General features: G+C 34.4%; 1 long non-coding RNA gene across 1 annotated transcript; it reads right to left on the bottom strand.

Moving 5' to 3' along the window:
• Positions 1-10,225: 10,225 nt before the first annotated feature.
• LOC149958436 (uncharacterized) lies at positions 10,226-10,613 on the bottom strand. The gene is made up of 2 exons (XR_016478289.1): positions 10,501-10,613; positions 10,226-10,426 (listed from the first exon to the last, which is right to left on the bottom strand). It is a non-coding gene; the product is annotated as an uncharacterized LOC149958436 (long non-coding RNA).
• Between the last annotated feature and the right edge of the window lie 2,805 nt (positions 10,614-13,418).

The following is a 13,418-nucleotide window of genomic DNA, read 5'->3' on the forward strand; positions in this document are numbered from 1 at the left end:
AATAGTGTATATTGTCATATCTAGATGGCGCTAAAATATTTCCTCTCAAATACAAACAAAATTGAAGAGAAACCAGAATAAATCTATCGTGTAATTTCTAATACAAGAAATGGAAGCACTAGCTCTATTCCGCCCTTTTTTTCGCTAGGGTAGGTAAGAGAAGAATCTTTTCAAATATAGTTCGCTTCCGATTTATTATCTTCAAAATTCTATCGCGATCATTTTGCAATGTAGAAGATCATATCAAAATCGTATTATTTTATTTTTATTTTTCGGATAAAGTATCATCTCGTATCCTAAAAGTATCCAAAGATACGAGCGCGCCCATCACTGTTTGTGAATCGTTGAAACTATGTTGAGAGATAAACGTTATGAAATGGTTGACGATGTCACCAAAATAGACGGTTTATAAAACGGTTGATATTAAGTCTTTTAATACTAACAGAAACCCAAGTATAAACGTTATTTGATTACCGTCTATTAAACGTCAATATGAAATGTTATTAAAACTATTAAACGATGCGTAATGAACCTAATATAAACGTTATAGGCAGTGCTTCCACTTGTAGGGAATTTCTCCCTTTGTAGGGAATTTTCAACTTTAAAAATTAGAAAAGGGATTTTTATTTGAAAAAAAGGGAAAAAGGGAATTTCCATTTTTCTGGAAAACAATATAAGTTACCACTATTATGAGTAGGATACAGTTCATGGAAAATAAATATAGTCAAGACTTTTCTCCAACTTGAATGCTTTTTTGACTAGTAAGGGAATCAGCTGCATAGTTCCTATAGTTACTAAACACGTTGTGATTAATTACCCTACACCTGAATATCATGTCCGTCACATTGATATATAGAAGAAATTTCAGGAATACTTTTTGGACTCTTGTGGCTAAATTAGACGCTATGAAATATTCGTCTGTAATTCTGTAACTTGTTCTTTTCGGTTTCATTTTCGTTTTTCGGAATTCGGATGTAAACTTACAAATTATTATCTTTAACATTTATAGTTTTAAAAGTCATGGTTTTGTATAACATTAAAAATAACTCAAAGAGACACGACTACATTTTTTTTTCCTTTTATGAAAATAAATTTAAAATTATTTTGGCAAGCTTTCGGGCCGTAGCCCTCTTTCAAGCCACGTGGTCTATAATAATAAAATAAATTTATCTGAAAATATTCCTTGACTTAAATATTAGGTGAAAATATTATATTTAACTCATAATATGTAAGAAATCAATAGGGAAATTTTGAGGGAATTTCTATCATTAAAAAGGGAAAAAAGGGAATTTTTTTGGTTACCTAATATAGAAAAAGGGAATTTCAAATTTCCCAGAGTGGGAGCACTGGTTATAGGACTAAAGTCGATTAAACGTCGGTTTTGATCATTTTGTAAATTACCTAACTAGATAGGGTACTCGATATTTCCCTGGAATATACAGCACAACAGCACAAAATATTTTTTTCTCTTAAGTATATACCTTTCACCAAAACAGTGTACGCATTAAGTAATAAAAAGCGGCAGTGACAAACATCGTCCCAGTCAATACGAAAGTACAACGGTGCCGTAACTCTCTCCACGCATGGTACCGTACCCCATATAACCAACTGATTTATGCAAATTTAAACAATTATGTTGATAACACAATAATTTCCTTTTTATCATAAGGCCTAGTGTCTATAGACGAAGGCTTTTAAAAAACATGACTATACTTGAATCGTTTTCCGTGTGTAGGGCCAAAGAATGAAGAAACTCGGTCTTTTGGCTAAGACCAAAGTGAAGTATCTTGTGTATAGCGGATATACCTAATTATTAAATTAATCCAATTAATTAAAGATGTTTTGCTGACCGTAACCGTTGAAAACCACAGTCAGGGTACAATGAGATAGTATACCAAATTTGATCGACCTAAGTTGAAAACTGTAGATTCCTATAGCGGACAAACAAACATATAAATACAGTTTATATTTAGTTAAATATTAACCACTTCTATAACATGTTTTAATTAGAATATTTTTATTAAAACATGTTTAAGAAGTGGTTAATATTTAACTAAATATAAACTTTTATTATTAGTTAGATTAAAAAATTAGTTGATAGCAAAAAACATAACGTCTAATGTTTGTCAAAAGATATATAATTAAAAAGTTAAATAATATAACGTTATTTTAACCTTAATATCCACATTAAAAGTGACGTTTTTGAATGTGATAAATATAATGTAAATAACTAGGTTTTTTCAACCTAACTATTTTGATGAAAACATGAGTTCTAAAAGAGGTCAATATTTTTCTAAATATAAACGTTTATAATTAGTGGGATAATAACCATTAAACGTTATTTTGACCAAAAAACAAATATTGACCATTTTACAAACGTTATGTTGCTACCTGGGTACTTTTTCGCTTATTTCCAGTAGGCCGAATTAAAAGTGTTGTTATGATTTTTGTATAGTTGACTTTAGACAACGCAACGGACATACATGATACATGTACTGCATTTAAAAGATGTTGGCAACCTAAGTTGCATGTAACCTTTAGCGCGTATCTTCCATCGTATAAAAATTAAACGGATAATTTATACAGTGGAAGGTACGCGCGGATGGTTACATGCATCGGTGTTTTCCAGCCCCATTAACCCATAAGCTGACCAAGGGCTTTAGCCCAGGGCCCCAAAAGGTCTTAAGACGGCCCTGCTCGTAAAGTTACGATAATCTTTAAAACGTCTCTGCACCGGGCCCTAAGTGGATTATTATATAAAATCGGCTGCTAAGCGGACAAAAATCCTGCATTTTATAAACTTCTCGCGTTTGCCGCAACGTGGCTCTATGTAAGCTGAAAATTGTAAAGTTATCTAAATAAAAAGGTCCTATTAAATTAAGTTTATGTTATTTAGTTTTTCAAAAACCCACAAATTTTAATAATTGTTCCCATAAATTGCCATAATAAAAATATACCCATGACTCTTTAAGCTGATCGCATTTTATATTTTGTTTTTTAGCACGCGCCATTTACACTGAAATTCCGAAGTTCCTCGGCACTTCAGAACGTGCTCTTTATCTATAACAGTTACGGCTAATTGTTGCAAAAAACAGTCACACGAAACCTCCGCAATTTAATAGAACCATTTCTTATTTAAACCCAGCATCACATCGCCAAATCTTAGAAAAAAAGTTTAAAAACACTTCAAAGCTTACCTGTCTTATAATTTCGGATGACCTACTTTGGAAGAGTTGACCATCTGTAAAATGCTGATAAACGCGTTGGTCGCGTCACTTTTCGCAATATGCGTTTTACGCATGAGCGAGACAAAGAAACATCTACTCGAAAGTAAATATTCAAAGCACTCGTATTTAAGGGAGTAAGAATTTATTTGAAAAAATTTCAAAAATTGCAGCGTGTATTTATCACGACGAATGCGAATAACGCAGATGCGGTGTCATTCCGAATTCTAAGACTTTGAAAAGTGAAGTGCCGATGCTATTTTTGCCAAGTATAAATGAGCACCTAGTTCCGCCTAATTTTTAAGTCGAATTAACTCATGAACAGAAAATTACTCAACGTGGTAAAATTAAAGTAATTCTGAGAAAAAAAATGTTGTTTATTTCCCTGTACTTTATGATAATTGTTGTCAATTAAATAAAACATGAGAGCGGATGTTGTTCCACCTTGGAGCAACAAACTCAAAGAGGACGCAGATAAAGGGGGAAGACAATTTCCAAATTTTCCCCTTCCGACGGCAGCAGGCGCTAAAGCGTCTAACCACTGAAAACTGTACACGAAAAAATGCACGACTTTGGACGGTTTGCGTTCTCCTTGTGTGGGGTGCTGTGTTTGTTGCTCCTAGTGCCACAGTCTAAGAAGGGTCTAGGAATAAAGTAAGTATTCTTTGTGTGTTATCTTTAAGGAAATAAAACTTTCAAGCAATTAAAGGGGTTATTAATAAACCATGAGGAATCACCGAATAGGTCAAAAGTCATAGGAGGTAGAGAAAATATTGGACTATTTTGGGCAGGTCGACAGAAATACTGTGGAAAATGTCCACACAATTCGGTACAGGCTAGAGACAAGTGGTTAGTAAAAGAATATCAGGTGTAACAGTGAGGCCATAACCAGATTCAAACTATTTCAAATTGACTGAAGCCCAGTTCACACTATACAATTAATTGGGCCACTTAATTGATACCAACTAATTGTGAGCAAGAAAATTGTACAGTGTGAACAGAAAAATTTGGAAAAATGGTTACAATTTTTCTGTTCACACTATTCAATTTCCTTGCTTACAATTAGTTGGTTTCAATTAAGTGGCCCAATTAATTGTATACTGTGAACTGGGCTTAACATTCAATTTGTTTAGTGGGTCAACCGACGAACCCATTGCGAGGCAATGTTTTTAATTTAAATTTTTAAAATAAAACCCACTTTGAACTTAATTTTTCAACAATCGAGATTAACTAAAAAAAGTAGTTAATACGAATATCCGTTTCTTTGATGTTGACATTTTACACATTTCAACCTTTAAAGTTAAATGATAAATTCCCCGACGACCTAAATAAAACCTGCAGTAGACCCCGACGCCGCGAAATTTTGATCGGCGGCGGCGAGACGTTCAATTGTAGTCAGCGGCGGCGGCGGCGTGAACGGCGTACGCCGATTTTTTTGTCGGCGGCGGCGTTGACTTAAAATACCACGGCGGCGGCGGCGTGAGCCGGCGTTTCTTTATAAAGAACAAGACGTACGACGGTCAGAATACACACAATCCTTCTAATGTGTTAAGTTTGTTTGAGATATTCACAGCAACCTGCAACGCCGGTATCGCAACCAAAATATATCCACGGTCACACATATATACATATTTACACTTATTTGTTACTTCTAGTCATACTTTGAAAGCATCGAACAGTGTCACTTTTTTTTTACTTCTGATCACACTTATATGTTACTACTAGTCAGCCGTTGAGTGTCACACTTATTTCTTCTAGTAACTTATTAGTTACTTCTGATCACACTTATTTGTTACTTCTGGTCATACGCCGAAGACTAGGCTGATCAGTGTCATACTTAATTGTTACTTCTGCTCATACGTTGAAAGCGCGGCCCACTCTGAACGGCCTTGAAAAACGCCAGAGGGAAACGGGCGCGTAGACCTCTATAAACACGCGGATTTACAATGTTGGAAATTGCGCGGGTCCGTATACGCTGCCCAAAAAACCTTACTTAGAATTAAATTTAAGGAAGGTATTTGCAATTCTAGGTTAAATGTAAACCACAGCTATTCAAAAATATAACTTTCATGAAAATCGGACTTAAATATGTAGATTTTTAGGCGGAAATATAAAACCACGAAAATTGGGGTCCCGTAAATTACCCTGAAAACTATACTTAAATTTAATATTTACTGATATGACCGAAGTTGTAGGTCCGCTGAATCCTAACCTATCCAATAATATTTTTTTAACGTTATCGGACTTAATTTTAAACAAAATATCTACCACATAAAGGAAATCACCGAAAATAGTAAATTGGGCAAATTCCCAACTTCTTGGACTCCGATTTGAAAACTTTATGAAAGGCTATCAATGGTAATATATGTACTTTTGAACGATATATCATTGACTCTTCTAGTTATAACCGTTGAAGAGGTATGCGTGACACGGCGGCACGGCGGCATCGGCGGCAACGGCTACACTGTACGTGAGACTAATACACACAAATCCTTAGGATTGTGTGTAAAAATGATTTTATACTTCTTGGTAGTTGGAAAATATATCCTATGCCATATCCAATTTCCGTTTTTTTGGGTAAGGGATTTTCCATTTGGTGTTGTCAAAAACATTTTCGGATGCCATGGCAAAACTTATGCCCGTTGAAACTTTTCCTTTTGGGAATTTTGATGATTAACTTAACCCCCGAGTTTGAAAAAAATTATTGTGTTACACCCATACTTTATTTACGTTTCCTATATCTATGGTTACACCATTGACAAATAACCACCACAAATACACCTTCCAGGACAGGGTGAGAAATAAGGATTTTTTTTTTAAACTGGACCTGTCGCCAGTAGAGCCTAGATAGTTTAATTAAAAAACTGGCCACTGGCCACTTACCATTTTTAACCTTGAAAATCAGTCTTTCATCATTTAATGAACTAAAATCTTGAAGGGAAAAAACTTTGAATTAATTAAGTGGTCACTGGGGCCACTAACACCCCAAGCATTTAATTTTTAAACTGGCCCCGCTAATTTTTAACTGGTGATTGGCCTGTGATAGGGCCTTATTTCTCACACTGTTCGAGGACCTACCCTTTCATGGGACAGTATTTGTTGAGTTGGAGAATTAGGCCTTTTGTCGATGGCTACACCTTGGGTAGTCTCCTTGTCAGCGTTTCGTCATTTCGTCAAAGGTTAGGGTCAAGGCTTCAGTTGTGTATTATTTTATTAGACGTTGTATTTTTTAACTTTAATAAACGAGTAATGAGTAATAAAGTTAGAGATTATAATTTTGAGCGAGGGAAGTTTAAAGTAATTTGCATAAAATAAGTTCTGCAGTAGCGAAGCTTGGAATTACTTTGGACAATTGCAACGTTATGAAGACGGAAATTGGATATGGCATAGGATATATTTTCCAACTACCAAGAAGTATAAAATCATTTTTACACACAATCCTAAGGATTTGTGTGTATTAGTCTCACGTACAGTGTAGCCGTTCACGCCGCCGCCGCCGCCGACTAAAATTGAAGGTCTCGCCGCCGCCGATCAAAATTTCGCGTTGTCGGGGTCTATCGCTGCACCATGGACTAATTAACACAGGGATACCCCGTTCCCGTGTTATTCCTATAGGGAGCTCCTAAAGACCCTTGTTAAATGCTCTTCGTCTTTTTGCCCCCCCCCCCCCCGGGACAGGATTTTACTCAGGTCAAAACTTCACCAAAAGGAAACGGCTATCGCCATCTAGTAGTTTTTAATATCACTTCTTAATTTTGAAAAACATAGCAGAAGAAGAATTTTATTAAAATAACGTTCCATAAAATTTATAATACATAAATTAATTTTTTATGTAAGTTTTTGAACGTATCCGGAACCAAATGTTAGTACGCATTTGTGTGGCAATATCGTACACTAGGAAAATGTTGCGAGCGCTCCTGCAATGTTAGAATCAGTTCGCTCCAGTTGAACCGCTTTTCTCAAAAGTTTGGCAGCGATTCATGAGGGCATCGCGTTGAACAAACCCTCGTCTTCAGTGCGTCAGTAGGAACCTGCAACTCTACGGAACGTTTCTACTAAAATCTACGACAGGTGCAACTATAGTTCTACTAAAATTCTAGCCTTATTGGGAGAAGGAAATTAGCCGACAATTTTAAAGCAACTGTCGGCTCTATCATGGCCACCTGTATTATGAAAAGGCCCCAGTTATTAGAGATAGCCATGAATCTATCCTATTTACAACTAGTGCTCGGCATTCGATTAATTTTTATCCATGGATAAAATAAGCTCGGCGATATTTAAATAATATTTATTTAAATAACCAATAGTTGAATAAAAATTGTAAAATGTTTAAATAATCGAAAGTGAATAAGCCTATTATTTAAATAAAACAAACAGTTATTTAAATAAATACCACTTTTATTCTAATAAATGCTTGGTTGCGTAAAAAAACAAAATTAAATAAGTTAAAATGATATTCTTTTTACCAACGTTTTTTAAATAAATCGGAAAATTTGTGGATAATGAATAAACAATAAACTATTTAAAACAAAAAGCGACATTAGTGGAGACCATGGTGCCATCTATTAATGGCCAAAGAAGCTTCAATTAAAGTAGCCAAATGGTAACGTCATCAGAGAGCCATTGTAGAGTATTATAGTTAGACAACCTTAACTCTATTTAGTGGACTTTAACCTAAAATATATATCCCGTGCAAAAACTAATGTTTAAAATTTCTATAATTTATGTTATTGACCAATTTAAAAACGATCAAATGAATGTGCCAATAAGTTTTTGGTTTTCGACACTAGCGACATCTAATAAAAAAGAGTTACTACACGTCGAGTCGACGGATTTTTGAAATAGACTTTCAATGCAAAACCGTAAGTTGATCTGCAAATGAAACATTTTGGACAAAAGCAAAGCAACATTGTATCTATCCTTTAAAATTCCGTAATTAGGTTTTTGACGAGCAACATCCACATCTTAGATGGCACAACCAGTTTTGCCAGTCTCCTAGCGGGCGGTATAAGTTTAGCTTTAGGGTGACGCAAAATGAACCAGTTAATTGATTTTATATTTTAAGTGGGTTTCATGGTTCAGCGATAAATTGCTCGTCAAGTAAAATATCAAACTGACGAATATCTCTGTCTAAATTTTCGAAGAAAAGTCCGAGAAATAACTAAATGAGTTTTCCTTACATAGACCTATATTAAAATAACATATTTCGTGAAAATACGTTTTCCATTTTGTGGCTGGAAAATGTAAAAATTGAAAAACTGTTCAATTAATATACACGTTAATCATAGACTTTGCTCTATTATACTCCACCTTAAAAACTCACTGAATTGTAAAGGATGCTTTTTAAGGCAGCCCAAAACGGGGGAATCCGCGTCACGTCAACACGATCGGGACGGATCCGCGAATCGAAACTTTAAAGTAACCCATTATTTTTTTAATCAACCACTCGCCCAATTTTAATTTGGAGACCAGATTTGGATTCCTTGGATTTCGTAGCACTGCCCACGATTTGCACATTTTCCTATTTAAATAGTTAACACCGTCAAACAATTTAAAACATCGAAACACTGTTAAAAATTTAAAGTCGCCCGTTATTTTTTGCTGGTGATTATAAATTCAACCACTCGCCCGATTTTAATTCAGTTGTGGATTCCTTGCATTTCGGAGCTGTAGATTCGATATCCACATTTTACTATTTAATTAGTTAACACCGTCAAAAATGAAGTATTTAAAACAAAAAATTACGAAGAAAGCGGGAGCCGCGTTTTCCCTATTTTACTTTTTAAACTAACAACCCATCGGAAAGGCGGGTATAATGCTTGTTTTCCACTAGCGCGCGTCATAATGTTATTTTCTTACACTTTGGAGCAAACGGGTGAAAGACTACTCATTTAACGTTAAAATTTTAAAATTTATTATTATTAGTTTATTTTTTGTTGAAGATTACTGCAATAAATAAATAATAAACTAATAATAATAAATTTTAATGTTAAATGAGTAGTGAAGAAAATAAATATAAATATGGCTACCTTTGTGGGCAAAATTTAACCAACGATTTTGTGTTAAAAATTGGAGGGGCAGTGGACTGTGATTTGAAAGCAGAATGACGTCATTCTGTTGTTCACAGGAGTATTTTTTAATACTATTTCAATTAATTTGACAAATTAATCAACAATAAAAAATAATATATGTCCCATTAAGGCCGCACCTCTAACGAGCTCTAAACTGTTTTTGTTATAATACCTTTCACTGCTGATACTTTACTCTATACTTTCACTGATGATACTTTGCTCTATACCTTTCACTGCTGATACTTTGCTCTATACTTTCACTGATGATACTTTGCTCTATACTTTCACTGATGATACTTTGCTCTATACCTTTCACTGATGATACTTTTATGAATAATAAAATAGATAAACAACATTATATCACCTAACAATTTATAACTTTATTATTAATGTGTTCCCAGTCTCCTTCTCTAGGGCTACAGAAGGTATAGAGTATACTTAAATATGCCCATTATCACTAACTGGTAAATAGTTAATTCAAAATATAACACATGGAAGCGGCACGAGTGAATTCGGGTGAGAAGAAACCACGACGAAAGGAATTATAATAAGGCAAATTTCTTTGGAAAACCATTTCGGTTTTATTCGCCAAAAAGAGGGAAATAGGTCTCACCCAAATCCAATTTCAGGCTGCACACAGAGCTTCCTTGGTCAACTGAAAAAGGACATTCCAACTAGCGAGCTTACTAAAAGGCTCAATTACTTTAAGGCACCCCAAACAATGCCAAAATAATATTTTAGTAATATTATTGTACCTACTGACACTTTCTTGAAATTTTCCACATAGACAAATAAAGTTTTTGACAACAGCTTTAATCTACTCTCTCACATCGCACGTGAAAAACGTTCCTACACGCCAGCTTTCAAATATCTGCCCTTTCTAGTGAAAGACCAAGGCTTACCTGGTTATCATCCTATAATAAACGACTCTTTTTTCTAAGCATTAAGATATTTTTATTTCGTTTTACATTTTTTCGTTTGTCAAATCTTAAACTTGACCAACTTCAGGATTAGGAAAAACTGATTTATATGGCATACATATCATTGGTACATCAGTTCCTTTTCCCATCACTTTGCCATTCGGAGCGATACCGCATCCGCCTGATTCGCATTCGTCGTGGTTAATACAAACTGGAATATATTTGTAAATTTTTCAATTAATTTCTTACTCAGGTCTCTTACACACGTGGGCTTTCATTGATTACCTTCTAAAAGTTTTTTCTTTCCCTGGTCTTGAGCCACGCTCAAACACAAAATGCACATGGCGAAAAGTGCCACGACTAAAAAGTGTCTCGACATTTTGCTAAAGATTCCTTAATTTCGACTCTTTTAAATTATATTCACCTAAAAAATTAGATTAAGCGCAACCTCGCTTTACGCGCCGATCAGATTGAATTTGATATTTTGAGCTTGAATTAATGTCAACTAGGAGCAACAAACACAAGGAGAACGCAACTAGCCTTTAATCACGCTAACGCAGTGTTGTGTACAAATTTCATAGGACGAACCTTTACGCTGAACGTTTTACGAGCGGGGGGGGGGAGAAAATTTCCTAATTTTTCCCTTTCGTCTAACCAAAGAAAACTGTGCGCAAGAAAATGCACGACTTTTCACGGGTTGCGTTCTCCTTGTGTGGGTGCTGTGTTTGTTGCTCTTAGATGTCAGGGAGGCTATTCTGTAAAAATCAAATATGACAAAAAAGCATGATTCGTCAAAAATGACCGTGCGCGTGTGGACAATAGGCTGCTATTGAAATATCAAACTATCGGAAGTATTGGTCAAATTACAAATCGTGGTGATCTGTTATGCCGAAGTAAGATATTTTAATGAAATACTTCGACATGTGGTCGATAGTGCCAATTTAAGCATTAGGCACCAAAAGTAGAGAGTAACTAAATATGAACATGTAAATCCAAGATGGCCGCCAAGATGGCCGCCAAAACAACCCTCCACCCCCCCCAAAATATTTTCCAAAAACAAAATGTTTGTTTTTTCGAAAAAAGGAAACTTGTTGTAATTGAAAGAGTATCAAAAGATCACGTTGAAGGCTCCTACGATTTTTGTGTTGACGGAACCATGGGATCTTATTAAAATTTTTATATAGGCGCATATGTTTTCCAATTAGGCGTAAAATTTCGTAAGAAAACCAGCCTTCAAGAGAGGATTGAGTGTGGAAAAATAAGCCGTCAAACTCAAAAGCCTCGTGGGGACAGACAAAATTAACAGAATGAACGTCAAATAGACAAGAATTGTTATTGATTCTTCTAGAAAAAACCGAAGCGAAAACAGCTGGCGATAATTTGAAAGAATTTTTTATAAAGGGACAGGCAAAAACAATTTTTTTAAAGGGTTCTATTAATGCTTTACACTCAAGAAAGACAGTTCTCATACAGTAATTTTCAACTCTAATTGAAATATCGTTAATTTTAAAAAGGTTATAATTCCTAACTTTACGTAAAGCTAAATATTTTAGTGAAAAAGGGTTAATAGCGAGAGGATGAGAAATCTTACCAGAAACAGTCAAAACTTCGCGAGAGTCCATGGTTTATAAAAGGAATACGTTGAAAATCATGCTTTTATAAGAAAAAATTTCAGAATATTTAATTTTTACATCCTGATGTTAACCTGTTTTAAAATCAAGTCAAAAGACAATTTTTTATCAAATACACCCTGCAGAAATATAATTTTATCCCTTCGTTTAAATTTTATACCTCGCAGAAATATATTTCTTCCCATAGAATTTTAAAACATCTAACCCTGTAATTACCAAAATTCTTACATCTATAATCGATTTTTAAAGCAAAAAAATATTAAAACTCTTAGGGCGTTGTCTTTTTTGTCACGAAATTAAATATAAAGTCCTTCAAAAAAAATAATTAATAATTTTATATTTTTATACATGTCTACATATTTAAATTGTTATTCACAAACAATTTTAAATACCGTTTACATACTGATAAATTATAACTAGTTCTATCCTTGTAGTATTAATCACTTTAATATTCAAGGTTTTGATTTTGAAAAAAATTAATGAAAAATACATTTGGTATAAAAGGGCAAAATTTTTCTATTGAATCATAACAGGTTAAAATGGCTTCCACAAGTAATAGTCAAATCTCCGCGAGTCAGGTAGTTTCAGTTTTTGATAGGCCCGAACAGGAGATGTTATTAGAGTCGGACGAATCGGATGGGGACTATATTCAAGAGGTTCGTCGCATGTCTAAGATCTTTCGACGGAATGTTTATTATTTCTAAATTAATTAATCATGTCATTCCCGAGGTTATTTACGATGGAGCCAAGATACTCACTATTTATATTAAAGGGGTAGACATTCGTTTTGTAGATTCTTTGAACTATGTTAGTGCTCCTTTAAGACATTTTCCTAAAATGTTTTCTTTGCCTCAATCTAAAGGATATTTTCCCTATATTTTTTGGACGAAAGACACTTTGAACTATTCAGGTAAAATTCCGGACGAAAAATACTTTGAACCCCATAAAATTAAAGAATTTGAATACCGAGAATTTAAAAATTGGTATTCACACAAACAGCTCGAACCGGTCTATTGTATTAAATCAGAATCCAGAGCGTATTGTCTTTTAGATTGTAATTTATTACGCTTAGCTATGCAGAAATTTCGCATCTTATATAAAGAACTAATTGAAATTGATATCAGTAATTATGGGGGTATTTCTCTTTCTGGGGCACTTAATAATGTATTTATCGACAAGTTTTTAGAACCATATACACTATGTACTATACCTGCTATCGGTTTGGCAAGTAGACAGAATCAAAGCGAGATTGCATTAAAATATTTATCTTGGTACGAGAAGGAAAATAATTTAATTTTGCAAACTGTCAGATCCGCGGCTGGGGAACAGGCTGTAGGTCCGTATTTTGTAGATGGCTACTGTGAAAATCCACCCATAGTAATTGATGTAATGGGTGATTTCTGGCACGGTTGTCCAAAACATTTTTCTGGCTCGAGCTTTAATTCAATTGTCGGAAAATCATTCAAAGAAATTAGAGAAAGAGAATTAGATCGAAAAGAATTTATTGAACAAAATTTACCAAAACACACATATATTCAAATTTTTGAATGTGAAATATTAGAACTGTTGAGA

The sequence above is a fragment of the Leiobunum rupestre genome, chromosome 2 (assembly GCF_980474605.1).
Source record: "Leiobunum rupestre chromosome 2, qqLeiRupe1.1.hap1, whole genome shotgun sequence".
NCBI lineage: Eukaryota > Metazoa > Arthropoda > Arachnida > Opiliones > Sclerosomatidae > Leiobunum > Leiobunum rupestre.